Source organism: Chiloscyllium punctatum, unplaced genomic scaffold (genome assembly GCF_047496795.1).
Source record: "Chiloscyllium punctatum isolate Juve2018m unplaced genomic scaffold, sChiPun1.3 scaffold_818, whole genome shotgun sequence".
Classification (NCBI taxonomy): Eukaryota; Metazoa; Chordata; class Chondrichthyes; order Orectolobiformes; family Hemiscylliidae; genus Chiloscyllium; species Chiloscyllium punctatum.
The window spans coordinates 9,711-26,390 of NW_027310552.1; the positions used below are offsets into that span (position 1 = coordinate 9,711).

General features: G+C 45.7%; 6 non-coding genes across 6 annotated transcripts; all 6 read right to left on the reverse strand.

Moving 5' to 3' along the window:
• Window positions 1–320: 320 nt before the first annotated feature.
• trnav-aac (transfer RNA valine (anticodon AAC)) lies at window positions 321–393 on the reverse strand. The gene has a single exon. It is a non-coding gene; the product is annotated as a tRNA-Val (tRNA).
• Window positions 394–3,180: 2,787 nt separating this feature from the next.
• On the reverse strand, window positions 3,181–3,253 carry trnav-aac (transfer RNA valine (anticodon AAC)). The gene has a single exon. It is a non-coding gene; the product is annotated as a tRNA-Val (tRNA).
• A 2,787-nt stretch (window positions 3,254–6,040) lies between these two features.
• Window positions 6,041–6,113, reverse strand: trnav-aac (transfer RNA valine (anticodon AAC)). The gene has a single exon. It is a non-coding gene; the product is annotated as a tRNA-Val (tRNA).
• A 2,787-nt stretch (window positions 6,114–8,900) lies between these two features.
• On the reverse strand, window positions 8,901–8,973 carry trnav-aac (transfer RNA valine (anticodon AAC)). Its single transcript has one exon. It is a non-coding gene; the product is annotated as a tRNA-Val (tRNA).
• Window positions 8,974–11,781: 2,808 nt separating this feature from the next.
• Window positions 11,782–11,854, reverse strand: trnav-aac (transfer RNA valine (anticodon AAC)). Its single transcript has one exon. It is a non-coding gene; the product is annotated as a tRNA-Val (tRNA).
• A 2,787-nt stretch (window positions 11,855–14,641) lies between these two features.
• Window positions 14,642–14,714, reverse strand: trnav-aac (transfer RNA valine (anticodon AAC)). The gene has a single exon. It is a non-coding gene; the product is annotated as a tRNA-Val (tRNA).
• Window positions 14,715–16,680: the final 1,966 nt, after the last annotated feature.

Genomic DNA, 16,680 nt, shown 5'->3' on the forward strand with positions numbered 1-16,680 from the left:
AGACAAGTTCAGGAATCCGTGGTGCGCTGTGACCTGCCTTTGAACCGGTCCGCCTACGCAAGGAATGCAAATGCGGTACTGCTTTTCGTGGAAGGATCAGAACGCGGCAAGGACACTCTCAAACAGAATGGCATATGCATCAGAACCAGGTTGGAGAAAAACTTTATAATGCTTTACACAGTAATTAAATGGAGTTGCCTTACATTTCACTACGAGAGCAGATTCTTTCAAGCAAATTCGAAGGCAGGTTTGCAGATGGGAAAGCAAGCAAGAAAGCTCCGTTCTTGTCCATGTAAAAGGCCGCAGTTGACGAACAAAGCAGTTTCTGCCCAGTTTCGAACTGGGGACCTTTCGCGTGTTAGGCGAACGTGATGACCACTACACTACAGAAACCAGCCGCGGTCGCCGCCCTGCGGCGCAGTGGCATCCAGCACTGAAAGTTGAAGCCATTCTCCGTTTCACCTTTCTGTTTCCAATTGCTCGTTGTTGTCCAGCGTAATTGACATCTTGAAAACGTTAAAAAAGACACGTGAAATTGATGACAATATATAGACAATGATTTCGTCAATGTTTGGACCGTAGGGCGAGGTGGAATAAGCTGGGACGACTTTCCCTGCAGCGTAACGGCTGCGATATGATCTTATGGAAGGGTTGTAAACTGAGTATTTCTGTGTTTTACCCAAATTGGGGTGAGTTGAAAACTCGAGAGCATAGGTTTAAGGTGAGTGGGCTGAAATTGACAAACGACCTGAGGCACATTTCCCACACAGAAGGTTGTGCGTGTATGGAATGAGCTCCCAGAGGAAGTGGAGGAGGCTATTACACTCAGAAAATTGCAAAGGTAATCGGATGAGTTTCTGGACAGGATGGGTTTAGAGGGATTGGGGCCAAATGCTGGGGAACGGGACTTGTTTAATTTTGGTTATGTGGTGAGCATGGATGAGATACACCTAAATATCTGTTTCCACGCCGTGTACCCCCATAACGTCTTGTTGCTAACACTGGCTTTAAAGGATTACTTTTTAGCGGAGTTTTCCATCGCAGTCTGTGGCACAATCGTTTAGTCTGTTCGACTGCTCACGGGAAAGGTAGTATTGTGAAACACTGCAGATACGAACGACTTCCTTAATTTTGCCCCGACTGACCATACTCCGTGAAATTTTCCCAGACCTCAATTGAGGAGTTTTGCTGCTCGAAGTTACCTCAGAAACCCTGTTAACTCGTAATGTGCTGAGCGAATCGCAAAACAGAAAGCATTTTTCACGGAACACAAACAAAACTGGCATGCCGAATGCATTTTCAGACAGAGAGATGCATGAATGCTAAATGTGTCACAGTCCGAGGGCATGAGTCATAAAGTAATCTCACAACTAACAACAGGGCAATTCCAAACTACTCTTTCAAACATACTGCAGCGTTAGTGCACCACCACTTTCCAGACAATGCTGAAAAGAGAGATAGAAAGAACATCATAAGAACGGGCCATAAAAAGTGAATTTCACCAATCACAGTCTCGATTAGATTACCTTTTCCTTCTGATGTCTCCAGGACGGAAATGAAGGAAATGGGAGAAATTCAATAACATATGACACCGAAATTCATTGGAACGATTTTCCCATTGGACAAAAAACCAAATAACGACGAGTCGAGTCACCGCAGGACTTTGTTTCACAACAGCGATGAAATAATAGTCTCCATTCGGTTCCAGTAAAAGCACAAATCGCTTTGGAACAGCAGAGCTGTTTGCGATTTTCCGCGCGGGAGGCGAACGCGATCTTGACAGCAGAGACACTTGGACACTTCGGTCAAATAACCATGAGCTGCTAGACATTACTACAATTTCGATTCTTGCTTTGCTAAATGATTTCACACATTGCTCGAAACAGGACGACTTTCACGTTTACACGGAACACGAAACACACCTGACTACAGGGAAAATGCACAAAGCTGAGCAGGCCGTGTTCCACATCAAACCGTGCAGCATTTATTCAGTCACTGTGTCTGTTTTGCAGAAGAAGGGTCCCAAAGAATGTTCTCCACCCTAAAACCGGAGGTCGCATTACAATCCGAGAACGACAGATCACATTGTGAGCATGCTCTGACCTCGGGGCCGGTTCGAGATGCCACTTTCCGTGCCTTTTACTTTAACCGTGCAATTTGCTGCAGAGATGTTCACTCCTGGACATGAGCCACGTGGATACCAACTGAGTCGGAAACCTGTGCGGCAATCGACGAGAAGCGATTCAATAAATTTTGCTAACTTCCATGGTGCTTATTGGAAATGCAGTTTCTGTTCAAGTCAATCGAAAAGGCAGTTTCTGAACATAGTAACAGAAGTCAAAAGGTAATTACCTCACCCCACCCCCACTCCGGAAGAGGTGCTAACTGCCCTTGAGTGCTTTCTGATCTCGATGTGAAGAGCTCACACGCCTCTGAGTCACCTTCAAGTCTCTGTTTGCGGAGTGAATCACAAAGAAGGACTTTTACCAGAGCTGCAACCGCCTCACTTCCCCACTCGCTCTCCCCTTTTACATTTTCCTGCTCGTCAGTGATTTAAAGAAAACCAAATGGATGCGATGTCATTCTGTAGCCTCTCTGTCGATTCCTCCGTTTCAGTTCCAACATGGCTTAGATCTCGGGGCGCACCTTAATATTAGCGGCGCTATGAAAGCACAGGTTCAAAGGTTCCTCTGAGAGTGTAAATTATTTCATTGCTGTTGCTGATTGAATGAGCCACTAACGTGCGAACTGCCCCAAAATATGATTCAGGAATCTGGTACCAACTCTCGCGCGTTGAATAACGACAGACAGCTTCCAAATGAGGCCTTTCAGAGACGACTTTGGGGTACATTTGACAGACAGACAAGTTCAGGAATCCGTGGTGCGCTGTGACCTGCCTTTGAACCGGTCCGCCTACGCAAGGAATGCAAATGCGGTACTGCTTTTCGTGGAAGGATCAGAACGCGGCAAGGACACTCTCAAACAGAATGGCATATGCATCAGAACCAGGTTGGAGAAAAACTTTATAATGCTTTACACAGTAATTAAATGGAGTTGCCTTACATTTCACTACGAGAGCAGATTCTTTCAAGCAAATTCGAAGGCAGGTTTGCAGATGGGAAAGCAAGCAAGAAAGCTCCGTTCTTGTCCATGTAAAAGGCCGCAGTTGACGAACAAAGCAGTTTCTGCCCAGTTTCGAACTGGGGACCTTTCGCGTGTTAGGCGAACGTGATGACCACTACACTACAGAAACCAGCCGCGGTCGCCGCCCTGCGGCGCAGTGGCATCCAGCACTGAAAGTTGAAGCCATTCTCCGTTTCACCTTTCTGTTTCCAATTGCTCGTTGTTGTCCAGCGTAATTGACATCTTGAAAACGTTAAAAAAGACACGTGAAATTGATGACAATATATAGACAATGATTTCGTCAATGTTTGGACCGTAGGGCGAGGTGGAATAAGCTGGGACGACTTTCCCTGCAGCGTAACGGCTGCGATATGATCTTATGGAAGGGTTGTAAACTGAGTATTTCTGTGTTTTACCCAAATTGGGGTGAGTTGAAAACTCGAGAGCATAGGTTTAAGGTGAGTGGGCTGAAATTGACAAACGACCTGAGGCACATTTCCCACACAGAAGGTTGTGCGTGTATGGAATGAGCTCCCAGAGGAAGTGGAGGAGGCTATTACACTCAGAAAATTGCAAAGGTAATCGGATGAGTTTCTGGACAGGATGGGTTTAGAGGGATTGGGGCCAAATGCTGGGGAACGGGACTTGTTTAATTTTGGTTATGTGGTGAGCATGGATGAGATACACCTAAATATCTGTTTCCACGCCGTGTACCCCCATAACGTCTTGTTGCTAACACTGGCTTTAAAGGATTACTTTTTAGCGGAGTTTTCCATCGCAGTCTGTGGCACAATCGTTTAGTCTGTTCGACTGCTCACGGGAAAGGTAGTATTGTGAAACACTGCAGATACGAACGACTTCCTTAATTTTGCCCCGACTGACCATACTCCGTGAAATTTTCCCAGACCTCAATTGAGGAGTTTTGCTGCTCGAAGTTACCTCAGAAACCCTGTTAACTCGTAATGTGCTGAGCGAATCGCAAAACAGAAAGCATTTTTCACGGAACACAAACAAAACTGGCATGCCGAATGCATTTTCAGACAGAGAGATGCATGAATGCTAAATGTGTCACAGTCCGAGGGCATGAGTCATAAAGTAATCTCACAACTAACAACAGGGCAATTCCAAACTACTCTTTCAAACATACTGCAGCGTTAGTGCACCACCACTTTCCAGACAATGCTGAAAAGAGAGATAGAAAGAACATCATAAGAACGGGCCATAAAAAGTGAATTTCACCAATCACAGTCTCGATTAGATTACCTTTTCCTTCTGATGTCTCCAGGACGGAAATGAAGGAAATGGGAGAAATTCAATAACATATGACACCGAAATTCATTGGAACGATTTTCCCATTGGACAAAAAACCAAATAACGACGAGTCGAGTCACCGCAGGACTTTGTTTCACAACAGCGATGAAATAATAGTCTCCATTCGGTTCCAGTAAAAGCACAAATCGCTTTGGAACAGCAGAGCTGTTTGCGATTTTCCGCGCGGGAGGCGAACGCGATCTTGACAGCAGAGACACTTGGACACTTCGGTCAAATAACCATGAGCTGCTAGACATTACTACAATTTCGATTCTTGCTTTGCTAAATGATTTCACACATTGCTCGAAACAGGACGACTTTCACGTTTACACGGAACACGAAACACACCTGACTACAGGGAAAATGCACAAAGCTGAGCAGGCCGTGTTCCACATCAAACCGTGCAGCATTTATTCAGTCACTGTGTCTGTTTTGCAGAAGAAGGGTCCCAAAGAATGTTCTCCACCCTAAAACCGGAGGTCGCATTACAATCCGAGAACGACAGATCACATTGTGAGCATGCTCTGACCTCGGGGCCGGTTCGAGATGCCACTTTCCGTGCCTTTTACTTTAACCGTGCAATTTGCTGCAGAGATGTTCACTCCTGGACATGAGCCACGTGGATACCAACTGAGTCGGAAACCTGTGCGGCAATCGACGAGAAGCGATTCAATAAATTTTGCTAACTTCCATGGTGCTTATTGGAAATGCAGTTTCTGTTCAAGTCAATCGAAAAGGCAGTTTCTGAACATAGTAACAGAAGTCAAAAGGTAATTACCTCACCCCACCCCCACTCCGGAAGAGGTGCTAACTGCCCTTGAGTGCTTTCTGATCTCGATGTGAAGAGCTCACACGCCTCTGAGTCACCTTCAAGTCTCTGTTTGCGGAGTGAATCACAAAGAAGGACTTTTACCAGAGCTGCAACCGCCTCACTTCCCCACTCGCTCTCCCCTTTTACATTTTCCTGCTCGTCAGTGATTTAAAGAAAACCAAATGGATGCGATGTCATTCTGTAGCCTCTCTGTCGATTCCTCCGTTTCAGTTCCAACATGGCTTAGATCTCGGGGCGCACCTTAATATTAGCGGCGCTATGAAAGCACAGGTTCAAAGGTTCCTCTGAGAGTGTAAATTATTTCATTGCTGTTGCTGATTGAATGAGCCACTAACGTGCGAACTGCCCCAAAATATGATTCAGGAATCTGGTACCAACTCTCGCGCGTTGAATAACGACAGACAGCTTCCAAATGAGGCCTTTCAGAGACGACTTTGGGGTACATTTGACAGACAGACAAGTTCAGGAATCCGTGGTGCGCTGTGACCTGCCTTTGAACCGGTCCGCCTACGCAAGGAATGCAAATGCGGTACTGCTTTTCGTGGAAGGATCAGAACGCGGCAAGGACACTCTCAAACAGAATGGCATATGCATCAGAACCAGGTTGGAGAAAAACTTTATAATGCTTTACACAGTAATTAAATGGAGTTGCCTTACATTTCACTACGAGAGCAGATTCTTTCAAGCAAATTCGAAGGCAGGTTTGCAGATGGGAAAGCAAGCAAGAAAGCTCCGTTCTTGTCCATGTAAAAGGCCGCAGTTGACGAACAAAGCAGTTTCTGCCCAGTTTCGAACTGGGGACCTTTCGCGTGTTAGGCGAACGTGATGACCACTACACTACAGAAACCAGCCGCGGTCGCCGCCCTGCGGCGCAGTGGCATCCAGCACTGAAAGTTGAAGCCATTCTCCGTTTCACCTTTCTGTTTCCAATTGCTCGTTGTTGTCCAGCGTAATTGACATCTTGAAAACGTTAAAAAAGACACGTGAAATTGATGACAATATATAGACAATGATTTCGTCAATGTTTGGACCGTAGGGCGAGGTGGAATAAGCTGGGACGACTTTCCCTGCAGCGTAACGGCTGCGATATGATCTTATGGAAGGGTTGTAAACTGAGTATTTCTGTGTTTTACCCAAATTGGGGTGAGTTGAAAACTCGAGAGCATAGGTTTAAGGTGAGTGGGCTGAAATTGACAAACGACCTGAGGCACATTTCCCACACAGAAGGTTGTGCGTGTATGGAATGAGCTCCCAGAGGAAGTGGAGGAGGCTATTACACTCAGAAAATTGCAAAGGTAATCGGATGAGTTTCTGGACAGGATGGGTTTAGAGGGATTGGGGCCAAATGCTGGGGAACGGGACTTGTTTAATTTTGGTTATGTGGTGAGCATGGATGAGATACACCTAAATATCTGTTTCCACGCCGTGTACCCCCATAACGTCTTGTTGCTAACACTGGCTTTAAAGGATTACTTTTTAGCGGAGTTTTCCATCGCAGTCTGTGGCACAATCGTTTAGTCTGTTCGACTGCTCACGGGAAAGGTAGTATTGTGAAACACTGCAGATACGAACGACTTCCTTAATTTTGCCCCGACTGACCATACTCCGTGAAATTTTCCCAGACCTCAATTGAGGAGTTTTGCTGCTCGCAGTTACCTCAGAAACCCTGTTAACTCGTAATGTGCTGAGCGAATCGCAAAACAGAAAGCATTTTTCACGGAACACAAACAAAACTGGCATGCCGAATGCATTTTCAGACAGAGAGATGCATGAATGCTAAATGTGTCACAGTCCGAGGGCATGAGTCATAAAGTAATCTCACAACTAACAACAGGGCAATTCCAAACTACTCTTTCAAACATACTGCAGCGTTAGTGCACCACCACTTTCCAGACAATGCTGAAAAGAGAGATAGAAAGAACATCATAAGAACGGGCCATAAAAAGTGAATTTCACCAATCACAGTCTCGATTAGATTACCTTTTCCTTCTGATGTCTCCAGGACGGAAATGAAGGAAATGGGAGAAATTCAATAACATATGACACCGAAATTCATTGGAACGATTTTCCCATTGGACAAAAAACCAAATAACGACGAGTCGAGTCACCGCAGGACTTTGTTTCACAACAGCGATGAAATAATAGTCTCCATTCGGTTCCAGTAAAAGCACAAATCGCTTTGGAACAGCAGAGCTGTTTGCGATTTTCCGCGCGGGAGGCGAACGCGATCTTGACAGCAGAGACACTTGGACACTTCGGTCAAATAACCATGAGCTGCTAGACATTACTACAATTTCGATTCTTGCTTTGCTAAATGATTTCACACATTGCTCGAAACAGGACGACTTTCACGTTTACACGGAACACGAAACACACCTGACTACAGGGAAAATGCACAAAGCTGAGCAGGCCGTGTTCCACATCAAACCGTGCAGCATTTATTCAGTCACTGTGTCTGTTTTGCAGAAGAAGGGTCCCAAAGAATGTTCTCCACCCTAAAACCGGAGGTCGCATTACAATCCGAGAACGACAGATCACATTGTGAGCATGCTCTGACCTCGGGGCCGGTTCGAGATGCCACTTTCCGTGCCTTTTACTTTAACCGTGCAATTTGCTGCAGAGATGTTCACTCCTGGACATGAGCCACGTGGATACCAACTGAGTCGGAAACCTGTGCGGCAATCGACGAGAAGCGATTCAATAAATTTTGCTAACTTCCATGGTGCTTATTGGAAATGCAGTTTCTGTTCAAGTCAATCGAAAAGGCAGTTTCTGAACATAGTAACAGAAGTCAAAAGGTAATTACCTCACCCCACCCCCACTCCGGAAGAGGTGCTAACTGCCCTTGAGTGCTTTCTGATCTCGATGTGAAGAGCTCACACGCCTCTGAGTCACCTTCAAGTCTCTGTTTGCGGAGTGAATCACAAAGAAGGACTTTTACCAGAGCTGCAACCGCCTCACTTCCCCACTCGCTCTCCCCTTTTACATTTTCCTGCTCGTCAGTGATTTAAAGAAAACCAAATGGATGCGATGTCATTCTGTAGCCTCTCTGTCGATTCCTCCGTTTCAGTTCCAACATGGCTTAGATCTCGGGGCGCACCTTAATATTAGCGGCGCTATGAAAGCACAGGTTCAAAGGTTCCTCTGAGAGTGTAAATTATTTCATTGCTGTTGCTGATTGAATGAGCCACTAACGTGCGAACTGCCCCAAAATATGATTCAGGAATCTGGTACCAACTCTCGCGCGTTGAATAACGACAGACAGCTTCCAAATGAGGCCTTTCAGAGACGACTTTGGGGTACATTTGACAGACAGACAAGTTCAGGAATCCGTGGTGCGCTGTGACCTGCCTTTGAACCGGTCCGCCTACGCAAGGAATGCAAATGCGGTACTGCTTTTCGTGGAAGGATCAGAACGCGGCAAGGACACTCTCAAACAGAATGGCATATGCATCAGAACCAGGTTGGAGAAAAACTTTATAATGCTTTACACAGTAATTAAATGGAGTTGCCTTACATTTCACTACGAGAGCAGATTCTTTCAAGCAAATTCGAAGGCAGGTTTGCAGATGGGAAAGCAAGCAAGAAAGCTCCGTTCTTGTCCATGTAAAAGGCCGCAGTTGACGAACAAAGCAGTTTCTGCCCAGTTTCGAACTGGGGACCTTTCGCGTGTTAGGCGAACGTGATGACCACTACACTACAGAAACCAGCCGCGGTCGCCGCCCTGCGGCGCAGTGGCATCCAGCACTGAAAGTTGAAGCCATTCTCCGTTTCACCTTTCTGTTTCCAATTGCTCGTTGTTGTCCAGCGTAATTGACATCTTGAAAACGTTAAAAAAGACACGTGAAATTGATGACAATATATAGACAATGATTTCGTCAATGTTTGGACCGTAGGGCGAGGTGGAATAAGCTGGGACGACTTTCCCTGCAGCGTAACGGCTGCGATATGATCTTATGGAAGGGTTGTAAACTGAGTATTTCTGTGTTTTACCCAAATTGGGGTGAGTTGAAAACTCGAGAGCATAGGTTTAAGGTGAGTGGGCTGAAATTGACAAACGACCTGAGGCACATTTCCCACACAGAAGGTTGTGCGTGTATGGAATGAGCTCCCAGAGGAAGTGGAGGAGGCTATTACACTCAGAAAATTGCAAAGGTAATCGGATGAGTTTCTGGACAGGATGGGTTTAGAGGGATTGGGGCCAAATGCTGGGGAACGGGACTTGTTTAATTTTGGTTATGTGGTGAGCATGGATGAGATACACCTAAATATCTGTTTCCACGCCGTGTACCCCCATAACGTCTTGTTGCTAACACTGGCTTTAAAGGATTACTTTTTAGCGGAGTTTTCCATCGCAGTCTGTGGCACAATCGTTTAGTCTGTTCGACTGCTCACGGGAAAGGTAGTATTGTGAAACACTGCAGATACGAACGACTTCCTTAATTTTGCCCCGACTGACCATACTCCGTGAAATTTTCCCAGACCTCAATTGAGGAGTTTTGCTGCTCGAAGTTACCTCAGAAACCCTGTTAACTCGTAATGTGCTGAGCGAATCGCAAAACAGAAAGCATTTTTCACGGAACACAAACAAAACTGGCATGCCGAATGCATTTTCAGACAGAGAGATGCATGAATGCTAAATGTGTCACAGTCCGAGGGCATGAGTCATAAAGTAATCTCACAACTAACAACAGGGCAATTCCAAACTACTCTTTCAAACATACTGCAGCGTTAGTGCACCACCACTTTCCAGACAATGCTGAAAAGAGAGATAGAAAGAACATCATAAGAACGGGCCATAAAAAGTGAATTTCACCAATCACAGTCTCGATTAGATTACCTTTTCCTTCTGATGTCTCCAGGACGGAAATGAAGGAAATGGGAGAAATTCAATAACATATGACACCGAAATTCATTGGAACGATTTTCCCATTGGACAAAAAACCAAATAACGACGAGTCGAGTCACCGCAGGACTTTGTTTCACAACAGCGATGAAATAATAGTCTCCATTCGGTTCCAGTAAAAGCACAAATCGCTTTGGAACAGCAGAGCTGTTTGCGATTTTCCGCGCGGGAGGCGAACGCGATCTTGACAGCAGAGACACTTGGACACTTCGGTCAAATAACCATGAGCTGCTAGACATTACTACAATTTCGATTCTTGCTTTGCTAAATGATTTCACACATTGCTCGAAACAGGACGACTTTCACGTTTACACGGAACACGAAACACACCTGACTACAGGGAAAATGCACAAAGCTGAGCAGGCCGTGTTCCACATCAAACCGTGCAGCATTTATTCAGTCACTGTGTCTGTTTTGCAGAAGAAGGGTCCCAAAGAATGTTCTCCACCCTAAAACCGGAGGTCGCATTACAATCCGAGAACGACAGATCACATTGTGAGCATGCTCTGACCTCGGGGCCGGTTCGAGATGCCACTTTCCGTGCCTTTTACTTTAACCGTGCAATTTGCTGCAGAGATGTTCACTCCTGGACATGAGCCACGTGGATACCAACTGAGTCGGAAACCTGTGCGGCAATCGACGAGAAGCGATTCAATAAATTTTGCTAACTTCCATGGTGCTTATTGGAAATGCAGTTTCTGTTCAAGTCAATCGAAAAGGCAGTTTCTGAACATAGTAACAGAAGTCAAAAGGTAATTACCTCACCCCACCCCCACTCCGGAAGAGGTGCTAACTGCCCTTGAGTGCTTTCTGATCTCGATGTGAAGAGCTCACACGCCTCTGAGTCACCTTCAAGTCTCTGTTTGCGGAGTGAATCACAAAGAAGGACTTTTACCAGAGCTGCAACCGCCTCACTTCCCCACTCGCTCTCCCCTTTTACATTTTCCTGCTCGTCAGTGATTTAAAGAAAACCAAATGGATGCGATGTCATTCTGTAGCCTCTCTGTCGATTCCTCCGTTTCAGTTCCAACATGGCTTAGATCTCGGGGCGCACCTTAATATTAGCGGCGCTATGAAAGCACAGGTTCAAAGGTTCCTCTGAGAGTGTAAATTATTTCATTGCTGTTGCTGATTGAATGAGCCACTAACGTGCGAACTGCCCCAAAATATGATTCAGGAATCTGGTACCAACTCTCGCGCGTTGAATAACGACAGACAGCTTCCAAATGAGGCCTTTCAGAGACGACTTTGGGGTACATTTGACAGACAGACAAGTTCAGGAATCCGTGGTGCGCTGTGACACCTGCGCAGCAGCTTCTTCCCTGCCTTTGAACCGGGCCGCCTGCGCAAGGAATGCAAATGCGGTACTGCTTTTCGTGGAAGGATCAGAACGCGGCAAGGACACTCTCAAACAGAATGGCATATGCATCAGAACCAGGTTGGAGAAAAACTTTATAATGCTTTACACAGTAATTAAATGGAGTTGCCTTACATTTCACTACGAGAGCAGATTCTTTCAAGCAAATTCGAAGGCAGGTTTGCAGATGGGAAAGCAAGCAAGAAAGCTCCGTTCTTGTCCATGTAAAAGGCTGCAGTTGACGAACCAAGCAGTTTCTGCCCAGTTTCGAACTGGGGACCTTTCGCGTGTTAGGCGAACGTGATGACCACTACACTACAGAAACCAGCCGCGGTCGCCGCCCTGCGGCGCAGTGGCATTCAGCACTGAAAGTTGAAGCCATTCTCCGTTTCACCTTTCTGTTTCCAATCGCTCGTTGTTGTCCAGCGTAATTGACATCTTGAAAACGTTAAAAAAGACACGTGAAATTGATGACAATATATAGACAATGATTTCGTCAATGTTTGGACCGTAGGGCGAGGTGGAATAAGCTGGGACGACTTTCCCTGCAGCGTAACGGCTGCGATATGATCTTATGGAAGGGTTGTAAACTGAGTATTTCTGTGTTTTACCCAATTTGGGGTGAGTTGAAAACTCGAGAGCATAGGTTTAAGGTGAGTGGGCTGAAATTGACAAACGACCTGAGGCACATTTCCCACACAGAAGGTTGTGCGTGTATGGAATGAGCTCCCAGAGGAAGTGGAGGAGGCTATTACACTCAGAAAATTGCAAAGGTAATCGGATGAGTTTCTGGACAGGATGGGTTTAGAGGGATTGGGGCCAAATGCTGGGGAACGGGACTTGTTTAATTTTGGTTATGTGGTGAGCATGGATGAGATACACCTAAATATCTGTTTCCACGCCGTGTACCCCCATAACGTCTTGTTGCTAACACTGGCTTTAAAGGATTACTTTTTAGCGGAGTTTTCCATCGCAGTCTGTGGCACAATCGTTTAGTCTGTTCGACTGCTCACGGGAAAGGTAGTATTGTGAAACACTGCAGATACGAACGACTTCCTTAATTTTGCCCCGACTGACCATACTCCGTGAAATTTTCCCAGACCTCAATTGAGGAGTTTTGCTGCTCGAAGTTACCTCAGAAACCCTGTTAACTCGTAATGTGCTGAGCGAATCGCAAAACAGAAAGCATTTTTCACGGAACACAAACAAAACTGGCATGCCGAATGCATTTTCAGACAGAGAGATGCATGAATGCTAAATGTGTCACAGTCCGAGGGCATGAGTCATAAAGTAATCTCACAACTAACAACAGGGCAATTCCAAACTACTCTTTCAAACATACTGCAGCGTTAGTGCACCACCACTTTCCAGACAATGCTGAAAAGAGAGATAGAAAGAACATCATAAGAACGGGCCATAAAAAGTGAATTTCACCAATCACAGTCTCGATTAGATTACCTTTTCCTTCTGATGTCTCCAGGACGGAAATGAAGGAAATGGGAGAAATTCAATAACATATGACACCGAAATTCATTGGAACGATTTTCCCATTGGACAAAAAACCAAATAACGACGAGTCGAGTCACCGCAGGACTTTGTTTCACAACAGCGATGAAATAATAGTCTCCATTCGGTTCCAGTAAAAGCACAAATCGCTTTGGAACAGCAGAGCTGTTTGCGATTTTCCGCGCGGGAGGCGAACGCGATCTTGACAGCAGAGACACTTGGACACTTCGGTCAAATAACCATGAGCTGCTAGACATTACTACAATTTCGATTCTTGCTTTGCTAAATGATTTCACACATTGCTCGAAACAGGACGACTTTCACGTTTACACGGAACACGAAACACACCTGACTACAGGGAAAATGCACAAAGCTGAGCAGGCCGTGTTCCACATCAAACCGTGCAGCATTTATTCAGTCACTGTGTCTGTTTTGCAGAAGAAGGGTCCCAAAGAATGTTCTCCACCCTAAAACCGGAGGTCGCATTACAATCCGAGAACGACAGATCACATTGTGAGCATGCTCTGACCTCGGGGCCGGTTCGAGATGCCACTTTCCGTGCCTTTTACTTTAACCGTGCAATTTGCTGCAGAGATGTTCACTCCTGGACATGAGCCACGTGGATACCAACTGAGTCGGAAACCTGTGCGGCAATCGACGAGAAGCGATTCAATAAATTTTGCTAACTTCCATGGTGCTTATTGGAAATGCAGTTTCTGTTCAAGTCAATCGAAAAGGCAGTTTCTGAACATAGTAACAGAAGTCAAAAGGTAATTACCTCACCCCACCCCCACTCCGGAAGAGGTGCTAACTGCCCTTGAGTGCTTTCTGATCTCGATGTGAAGAGCTCACACGCCTCTGAGTCACCTTCAAGTCTCTGTTTGCGGAGTGAATCACAAAGAAGGACTTTTACCAGAGCTGCAACCGCCTCACTTCCCCACTCGCTCTCCCCTTTTACATTTTCCTGCTCGTCAGTGATTTAAAGAAAACCAAATGGATGCGATGTCATTCTGTAGCCTCTCTGTCGATTCCTCCGTTTCAGTTCCAACATGGCTTAGATCTCGGGGCGCACCTTAATATTAGCGGCGCTATGAAAGCACAGGTTCAAAGGTTCCTCTGAGAGTGTAAATTATTTCATTGCTGTTGCTGATTGAATGAGCCACTAACGTGCGAACTGCCCCAAAATATGATTCAGGAATCTGGTACCAACTCTCGCGCGTTGAATAACGACAGACAGCTTCCAAATGAGGCCTTTCAGAGACGACTTTGGGGTACATTTGACAGACAGACAAGTTCAGGAATCCGTGGTGCGCTGTGACCTGCCTTTGAACCGGTCCGCCTACGCAAGGAATGCAAATGCGGTACTGCTTTTCGTGGAAGGATCAGAACGCGGCAAGGACACTCTCAAACAGAATGGCATATGCATCAGAACCAGGTTGGAGAAAAACTTTATAATGCTTTACACAGTAATTAAATGGAGTTGCCTTACATTTCACTACGAGAGCAGATTCTTTCAAGCAAATTCGAAGGCAGGTTTGCAGATGGGAAAGCAAGCAAGAAAGCTCCGTTCTTGTCCATGTAAAAGGCCGCAGTTGACGAACAAAGCAGTTTCTGCCCAGTTTCGAACTGGGGACCTTTCGCGTGTTAGGCGAACGTGATGACCACTACACTACAGAAACCAGCCGCGGTCGCCGCCCTGCGGCGCAGTGGCATCCAGCACTGAAAGTTGAAGCCATTCTCCGTTTCACCTTTCTGTTTCCAATTGCTCGTTGTTGTCCAGCGTAATTGACATCTTGAAAACGTTAAAAAAGACACGTGAAATTGATGACAATATATAGACAATGATTTCGTCAATGTTTGGACCGTAGGGCGAGGTGGAATAAGCTGGGACGACTTTCCCTGCAGCGTAACGGCTGCGATATGATCTTATGGAAGGGTTGTAAACTGAGTATTTCTGTGTTTTACCCAAATTGGGGTGAGTTGAAAACTCGAGAGCATAGGTTTAAGGTGAGTGGGCTGAAATTGACAAACGACCTGAGGCACATTTCCCACACAGAAGGTTGTGCGTGTATGGAATGAGCTCCCAGAGGAAGTGGAGGAGGCTATTACACTCAGAAAATTGCAAAGGTAATCGGATGAGTTTCTGGACAGGATGGGTTTAGAGGGATTGGGGCCAAATGCTGGGGAACGGGACTTGTTTAATTTTGGTTATGTGGTGAGCATGGATGAGATACACCTAAATATCTGTTTCCACGCCGTGTACCCCCATAACGTCTTGTTGCTAACACTGGCTTTAAGGATTACTTTTTAGCGGAGTTTTCCATCGCAGTCTGTGGCACAATCGTTTAGTCTGTTCGACTGCTCACGGGAAAGGTAGTATTGTGAAACACTGCAGATACGAACGACTTCCTTAATTTTGCCCCGACTGACCATACTCCGTGAAATTTTCCCAGACCTCAATTGAGGAGTTTTGCTGCTCGAAGTTACCTCAGAAACCCTGTTAACTCGTAATGTGCTGAGCGAATCGCAAAACAGAAAGCATTTTTCACGGAACACAAACAAAACTGGCATGCCGAATGCATTTTCAGACAGAGAGATGCATGAATGCTAAATGTGTCACAGTCCGAGGGCATGAGTCATAAAGTAATCTCACAACTAACAACAGGGCAATTCCAAACTACTCTTTCAAACATACTGCAGCGTTAGTGCACCACCACTTTCCAGACAATGCTGAAAAGAGAGATAGAAAGAACATCATAAGAACGGGCCATAAAAAGTGAATTTCACCAATCACAGTCTCGATTAGATTACCTTTTCCTTCTGATGTCTCCAGGACGGAAATGAAGGAAATGGGAGAAATTCAATAACATATGACACCGAAATTCATTGGAACGATTTTCCCATTGGACAAAAAACCAAATAACGACGAGTCGAGTCACCGCAGGACTTTGTTTCACAACAGCGATGAAATAATAGTCTCCATTCGGTTCCAGTAAAAGCACAAATCGCTTTGGAACAGCAGAGCTGTTTGCGATTTTCCGCGCGGGAGGCGAACGCGATCTTGACAGCAGAGACACTTGGACACTTCGGTCAAATAACCATGAGCTGCTAGACATTACTACAATTTCGATTCTTGCTTTGCTAAATGATTTCACACATTGCTCGAAACAGGACGACTTTCACGTTTACACGGAACACGAAACACACCTGACTACAGGGAAAATGCACAAAGCTGAGCAGGCCGTGTTCCACATCAAACCGTGCAGCATTTATTCAGTCACTGTGTCTGTTTTGCAGAAGAAGGGTCCCAAAGAATGTTCTCCACCCTAAAACCGGAGGTCGCATTACAATCCGAGAACGACAGATCACATTGTGAGCATGCTCTGACCTCGGGGCCGGTTCGAGATGCCACTTTCCGTGCCTTTTACTTTAACCGTGCAATTTGCTGCAGAGATGTTCACTCCTGGACATGAGCCACGTGGATACCAACTGAGTCGGAAACCTGTGCGGCAATCGACGAGAAGCGATTCAATAAATTTTGCTAACTTCCATGGTGCTTATTGGAAATGCAGTTTCTGTTCAAGTCAATCGAAAAGGCAGTTTCTGAACATAGTAACAGAAGTCAAAAGGTAATTACCTCACCCC